The sequence below is a fragment of the Arachis hypogaea genome, chromosome 1 (genome assembly GCF_003086295.3).
Source record: "Arachis hypogaea cultivar Tifrunner chromosome 1, arahy.Tifrunner.gnm2.J5K5, whole genome shotgun sequence".
In the NCBI taxonomy this organism is placed as follows: Eukaryota; Viridiplantae; Streptophyta; class Magnoliopsida; order Fabales; family Fabaceae; genus Arachis; species Arachis hypogaea.
The window spans coordinates 66364339-66372089 of NC_092036.1; the positions used below are offsets into that span (position 1 = coordinate 66364339).

A 7751-nucleotide genomic window follows, 5' to 3' on the forward strand; every position below is an offset into this window, starting at 1 on the left:
AATACATAAGAACAAGGTCTAGGCATGGCCATGAGGCCAGCCCCATGATCTAAGATAGCATAAGACTAAAGATAGCTACCCCTCGATGAAAATACAATAGTAAAAGGTCCTATTTATAGAGAACTAGTAACTTAGGTTTTACAAAGATGAGTAAATGACATAAAAATCCACTTCCGGGCCCACTTGGTGTGTGCTTGGGCTGAGCATTGAAGCATTTTCGTGTAGAGACTCTTCTTGGAGTTAAACGCCAGCTTTTGTGCTAGTTTGGGCGTTTAACTCCCATTCTTGTGCCAGTTCCGGCGTTTAACGCCGGGCAGTTTTGAGCTGATTTGGAACGCCAGTTTGGGCCGTCAAATCTTGGACAAAGTATGGACTATTATATATTACTGGAAAGCCCAGAATGTCTGCTTTCCAACGCCGTTAAGAGCGCGCCAATTGGGCTTCTGTAGCGCCAGAAAATCCACTTCGAGTGCAGGGAGGTCAGAATCCAACAGCATCTGCAGTCCTTTTCAGCCTCTGAATCAGATTTTTGCTCAGGTCCCTCAATTTCAGCCAGAAAATACCTGAAATCACAGAAAAACACACAAACTCGTAGTAAAGTCCAGAAAAGTGAATTTTAACTAAAAACTAATAAAAATATACTAAAAACTAATTAAAACATACTAAAAACATACTAAAAACAATGCCAAAAGGCGTATAAATTATCCGCTCATCAATGTCCCTTCCTTGCCTTTGTTGCTCCTCCCTCATTGCTCTTTGATCTTCTCTTATTTCATAGAGAATGATGGAGTGCTCATGATGTTCCACCCTTAATTGTTCCACATTGTAGCTCAAATCTTCTAAGGAAGTGTTGAGTTGTTCCCAATAGTTGTTGGGAGGAAAGTGCATCCCTTGAGGCATCTCAGGGATTTCTTCATGATGAGCTTCCTCATGCATCTCTTGAGATCCATGGAGGGACTCTCTTGCTTGCTCCATCCTCTTCTTGGTGATGGGCTTATCCTCCTCAATGGAGATGTCTCCTTCTATGATAACTCCAGCTGAGTAACATAGATGGCAAATAAGGTGAGGAAAAGCTAGCCTTGCCATGGTGGAGGGCTTTTCAGCTATTTTGTAGATTTCATTGGAGATGACTTCATGAACTTCTACTTCCTCTCCATTCATGATGCTATGAATCATGATGGCCCGATCCACAGTAACTTCAGATCGGTTGCTAGTGGGAATGATGGAGCGTTGAATGAACTCCAACCATCCTCTAGCCACAGGCTTGAGGTCCAGTCTTCTTAGTTGAATTGTCTTGCCTTTGGAGTCTCTTTTCCATTGAGCTCCTTCCATACATATGTCCATTAGGACTTGGTCCAACCTTTGATTAAAGTTGACCCTTCTAGTGTAGGGGCATACATCTCCTTGCATCATGGGCAAGTGGAACGCCAACCTCACATTCTCCGGACTAAAATCTAAGTATTTCCCTCGAACCATTGTGAGATAATTCTTTGGACTCGGGTTTATACTTTGATCATGGTTCCTAGTGATCCATGCATTGGCATAGAACTCTTGAACCATTAAGATTCTGACTTGTTGCATGGGGTTGGTTAGGACTTCCCAACCTCTTCTTCGGATTTCATGTCGGATCTCCGGATACTCATTTTTCTTGAGCTTGAAAGGGACCTCAGGGATCACCTTCTTCTTTGCCACAACATCATAAAAGTGGTCTTGATGGCTTTTGGAGATGAATCTTTCCATCTCCCATGACTCGGAGGTGGAAGCTTTTGTCTTCCCTTTTCCTTTTCTAGACGATTTTTCTGGCCTTAGGTGTCATTGATGGTAATGGAAAACAAAAAGATTATGCTTTGACCACACCAAACTTAAAATATTGCTCGCCCTCGAGCAATAGAAGAAAGAAGAGAAGAAGAAGAAGAAGAAAATATGGAGGAGAGTGAGGGGAGATGGATTCGGCCAAGGTGTAGAAGAGGGGGTTTGTGTTGTGTGAAAAACAAGTAGAATGGAAGGGTATATATAGGAAAATGGGAGAGGGTAGGTTCGGCCATTTAGGGTGGGTTTGGGTGGGAAAGTGTTTTTGAATTTTGAAGGTAGGTGGGGTTTTTGGGGAAGAGTAGATGGATGTGAGTGGTGAAAGGGGTAATTGGGAAGAGAGATTGAAGTTGATGGGAAGTGTGACATGGGGAATAGTGAAATAGGATTAGGAGGTAAGGTGGAAATATGTTAGGTGGGGATCCTATGGGGTCCACAGATCCTGAGGTGATCCTGTGGGGTCCACAGATCATGAGGTGTCAAGGAATTACATCGCTGCACCAAATAGGCATGTAAAATGCCTTTGCATACCATTCTGGCATTTAAACGCCGAGGTGGTGCACGTTCTGGGTGTTCAACGCCCATGTGAAGCATGTTCTGGGCGTTCAACGCCTATGTGTAGCTTGTTTCTGGCATTGAACGCCAGTTCCATGCTTGTTACTAGCATTCAACGCCAGCTTTTCTCAAGGCACATTCCTGGCATTCAAACGCCAGGATGTTGCTTGTTTCTGGCGTTCAGCGCCAGATTCATGCTCTGTTTTGGCGTTGAACACCGGCCAGATGCTTCTTACTGGCGTTGAACGCCAGTCTGTCCTTCCTCCAGGGTGTGATTTTTCTTCTGCTGTTTTTGATTATGTTTTTAATTTTTATGATTTTTTCGTGACTCCTCATGATCATGTACCTAATAAAACACAAAATAACAATAAAATAAAATAAAATAAAAATTAGATAAATAAAATTGGGTTGCCTCCCAACAAGCGCTTCTTTAATGTCATTAGCTTGACAGTGTGCTCTCATGGAGCCACAAAGGTGATCAGGTCAATGTTGTATAGTCCCAACACCAAACTTAGAGTTTGGATATGGGGTCTTAACACCAAACTTAGTGTTTGGTTGTGACCTTCCAACACCAAACTTAGAGTTTGACTGTGGGGGCTCTTCTTAACTCTGAACTGAGAGAAGCTCTTCATGCTTACTCTCCTTTATCACAGAGGGATGGCCATGTGCCTTAAACACAAGGTAGTCTCCATTCAATTGAAGGACTAATTCACCTCTATTGACATCTATCACAGCTCCTGATGTGGCTAGGAAAGGTCTTCCAAGGATGATACACTCATCCTCTTCCTTCCTAGTGTCTAAGATTATGAAATCAGCAGGGATGTAAAGGCCTTCAACCTTTACTAACACGTCCTCTACTATTCCATAAGCTTGTCTCAATGACTTGTCTGCCAATTGTAATGAGAACAAGGCAGGTTGTACCTCAATGATCCCCATCTTCTCCATTACAGAGAGTGGCATAAGATTTATCCCTGACCCCAGATCACATAGAGCTTTTTCAAAGGTCATGGTGCCTATGGTACAAGGTATTAAGAACTTGCCAGGATCTTGTTTCTTTTGAGGTAAAGTTTGCTGAATCCAGGTATGTAGTTCACTAATGAGCAAGGGAGGTTCACTTTCCCAAGTCTCATTACAAAACAACTTGGCATTCAGCTTCATGATAGCTCCTAAATATTGAGCAACTTGCTCTCCAGTCACATCTTCATCCTCATCAGAGGAAGAATAGTCTTCAGAGCTCATGAATGGAAAAAAGAGATTTAATGGAATCTCTATGGTCTCTATATGAGCCTCAGATTCCTTTAGATCCTTAATAGGAAACTCCCTCTTGCTTGAGAGACATCCCAGGAGGTCCTCCTCACTAGGATTTTCGTCCTCCTCCTCCCTTGTGCATTCGGCCATATTGATCACATCAATGGCCTTGCACTCTCCTTTTGGATTCTCTTCTGTATTGCTTGGGAGAATACTGGGAGGAGTTTCAATGACTTTCTTACTCAGCTGGCCCACTTGTGCCTCCAGATTTCTGATGGAGGATCTTGTTTCACTCATGAAACTGAAAGTGGCTTTTGACAGATCAGAGACTAGATTGGCTAAATTAGAAGTTTTTTATTCAGAATTCTCTGTCTGTTGCTGAGAAGATGATGGAAAAGGCTTGCTATTGCTCAGCCTATTGCGTCCACCATTGTTGAAGCCTTGTTGAGGCTTCTGTTGATCCTTCCATGAGAAATTTGGATGATTTCTCCATGATGAATTATAGGTGTTTTCGTAAGGTTCACCCATGTAATTTACCTCCGCTATTGCAAGGTTCTCAGGATCATAAGCTTCTTCTGAAGCTGCCTCTTTAGTACTGTTGGATGCATTTTGCCATCCATTCAGACTTTGAGAGATCATGTTAACTTGCTGAGTCAACACTTTGTTCTGAGCCAATATGGCATTCAGAGCATCAATTTCAAGAACTCCCTTCCTCTGAGGTGTCCCATTATTCACGGAATTCCTCTCAGAAGTGTACATGAATTGGTTATTTGCAACCATGTCAATGAGTTCTTGAGCTTCTGTAGGTGTTTTCTTTAGGTGAATGGATCCACCTGCAGAATGGGCCAATGACATTTTCGAAAACTCAGATAGACCATAATAGAATATATCTAATATGGTCCATTCTGAAAACATGTCAGATGGACACCTATTGGTCAACTGTTTGTATCTTTCCCAAGCTTCATAGAGGGATTCACCATCTTTTTGTTTGAAGGTCTGAACATCCACTCTAAGCTTGCTCAGCTTTTGAGGAGGAAAGAATTTATCCAAGAAGGCAGTGACCAGCTTCTCCCAAGAGTCCAGGCTATCTTTAGGTTGTGAGTCCAACCAGATTCTAGCTCTGTCTCTTACAGCAAAAGGGAAAAGCATGAGCTTGTAGACTTCAGGATCTACTCCATTCGTCTTTACAGTCTCACAGATCTACAAGAACTCAGTTAAAAACTGATAAGGATCTTCAGATGGAAGTCCATAGAACTTGCAGTTTTGTTGCATTAAGGCAACTAGCTGAGGTTTCAGCTCAAAATTGTTGGCTCCAATGGCAAGAATGGAGATACTTCTTTCATCAAATTTGGACGTTGGTTTTGTGAAGTCACCAGGCATTCTCCTTGCATTATTATTGTTGGGTTCGGCTGCCATCTCCTTCTCTTGTTCTAATATTTCTGAAAGGTTACCTTTAGATTGTTGTAATTTAGCTTCTCTTAGTTTTCTCTTCAGAGTCCTTTCAGGTTCAGGATCAATTTTAACAAAAGTGCCTTTTTCCTTGTTCCTGCTCATATGAAAGAGAAGAAAACAAGAAAAGAAGAGGAATCCTCTATGTCACAGTATAGAGATTCCTTTATGTTAGTAGAAAAAGAATGGGATAGAAGAAAGAAAAGTGAAGAATCCAAACACAAGGGATAGATTGGGTTCAGATTTTTAGATGAAGAGAGGTGAAGAGAAGTGTTAGTAAATAAATAATTAAACAAAAGAAGAAAAGAGATGGAGAAATTAGAAAATAATTTTGAAAAAGGGGTTAGTAATTTTCGAAAATTAAAGATAATATATAATTAAAATTAAAATTTAAAACAAAAAAGAATTTTTGAAAAAGAGATGAGATATTTTCGAAATTAGGGGGGAGAAGTAGTTAGTTGGTTTTGAAAAAGATAAGAAACAAACAAAAAGTTAGTTGGTTGATTGAAAAAGATTTGAAGTTTTTAATTTTAAAAAGATAAGAAGATAGGAAGATAGAAAAGATATTTTAAAATCAAATTTTGAAAAAAGATAAAATTTTGAAAAAGATAAGATAAAAAGATAAGATTTTTAAGAAAAAGGCATTTTGAAAAAGATTTAATTTTTAAAATGACTTAACTAACAAGAAACTACAAGATAAGATTCTAGAATTTAAAAATTGAACCTTTCATAACAAGAAAGTAACAAACTTCAAATTTTAGAACCAATCACATTAATTGTTAGCATATTTTTCGAAAATATGATATAAAGATAAGAAAAAAGATTTTGAAAATAATTTGAAAAATATTTTTGAAATTTTCGAAAAATAGAAAAAAAATGAAAAAGATATAATTTTTGAAAAAGATTTTGAAAAGATTAAGATTTTTAAAATTGAAAAGTTGAATTGACTTGTAAGAAACAACTAATTTTGAAAATTTTTGACTAAGTCAACTCAAATTTTCGAAAAATTATGAGAAAAATAAGGAAAATATATTTTTTTGATTTTTGAATTTTTAATGATGAGGGGGAAAAACACAAAAATGACCCAAAATATGAAAATTTTGGATCAAAACACATGATGCATGCAAGAACACTATGAATGTCAAGATGAACACCAAGAACACTTTGAAGATCATGATGAACATCAAGAACATAATTTTGAAAAATTTTTTATGCAAAGAAAACATGCAAGACACCAAACTTAGAAATCTTTAATGCATGGACTCTAACAAACAAAAAATGCATATGAAAAACAACAAACAACACAAAACAAGAAAACATCAAGATCAAACAAGAAGACTTACCAAGAACAACTTGAAGATCATGAAGAACACCATGAATGCATGAATTTTTCGAAAAAAGCAAGAAAAATTTTTTAAAGCATGCAATTGACACCAAACTTAAAAATTGACTCAAGACTCAAACAAGAACACAAAATATTTTTGGTTTTTATGATTTTATTAATTTTTTTGGATTTTTATTAATTTTTTTCAAAAATATTCTTTTAGAAAAACGAAAATAAAAGAAAAATTTTGAAAACTTTTTGAAAAGAAAATTACCTAATCTGAGCAACAAGATGAACTGTCAGTTGTCCATACTCGAACAATCCCCGGCAACGGCGCCAAAAACTTGGTGGACAAAATTGTGATCCTCAAAATTGGTCTCTTTGTATTTGTATGAAATCAAAAATACCCCAAAGAGATCATGGTATGATGAATTGGGATCTTAATAATCCCTGGTAATGGCACCAACAGCTTAGTGTTGTTGTTGGACCAAAAGAGTTATAGGAACTGTTAGAGAAGCTCACAACTCCGTTCAACTTAACCAGCAAGTGTACTGGGTCATCCAAGTAATACCTTACGTGAGTAAGGGTCGATCCCACAAAGATTGTTGGTATGAAGCAAGCTATGGTCACCTTGTAAATCTCAGTTAGGTAGATTAAATGGTTATGGATTTCGAAAATTAATAATAAACAGAAAATAAATTAGGATAGAAATACTTATGTAAATCAATAGTGGGAATTTCAGATAGGCATATGGAGATGCTGTGCTCCTCTTGAATCTCTACTTTCTTATTACATTCATCCAATCCTTTTTACTCCTTTCCATGGCAAGCTGTTTGTAGGGCATCACCGTCGTCAATGGCTACTTTTCATCCTCTCGGGAAAATGGTCCTATGCGCTGTCACTGCATGGCTAATCGTCTAGAGGCATCACCCTTGCCGATAGCTACATCCCATCCTCTCAGTGAAAATGGTCCAAATGCTCTGTCACAGCATGGCTAATCATCTGTCGGTTCTCAATCAGGTTGGAATAGAATCCCTTGATTCTTTTGCGTCTGACACTAACGCCCAGCCTTCAGGAGTTTGAAGCTCGTCACAGTCATTCAATACCGGAATCCTACTCGGAATACCACAGACAAGGTTAGACTTTCTGGATTCCCGGAATCCTACTCAGAATACCACAGACAAGGTAAGACTTTCCGGATTCCCATGAATGCCGCCATCTATCTAGCTTATACCACGAAGATTTTGTTGGGGAATCTAAGAGATATGCGCCCGGCCTAAGGTAGAACGGAAGTGGTTGTCAGTCATGCGCGTTCATAGGTGAGAATGATGATGAGTGTCACGGATCATCACATTCATCAAGTTGA

The 7751-nt window shown here is 38.6% G+C and overlaps 1 non-coding gene across 1 annotated transcript; it reads left to right on the forward strand.

The window, feature by feature from the left end:
- Positions 1-4525: 4525 nt before the first annotated feature.
- On the forward strand, positions 4526-4629 carry LOC112713734 (small nucleolar RNA R71). Its single transcript, XR_003158708.1, has one exon. It is a non-coding gene; the product is annotated as a small nucleolar RNA R71 (small nucleolar RNA).
- The last annotated feature ends 3122 nt before the right edge of the window (positions 4630-7751 follow it).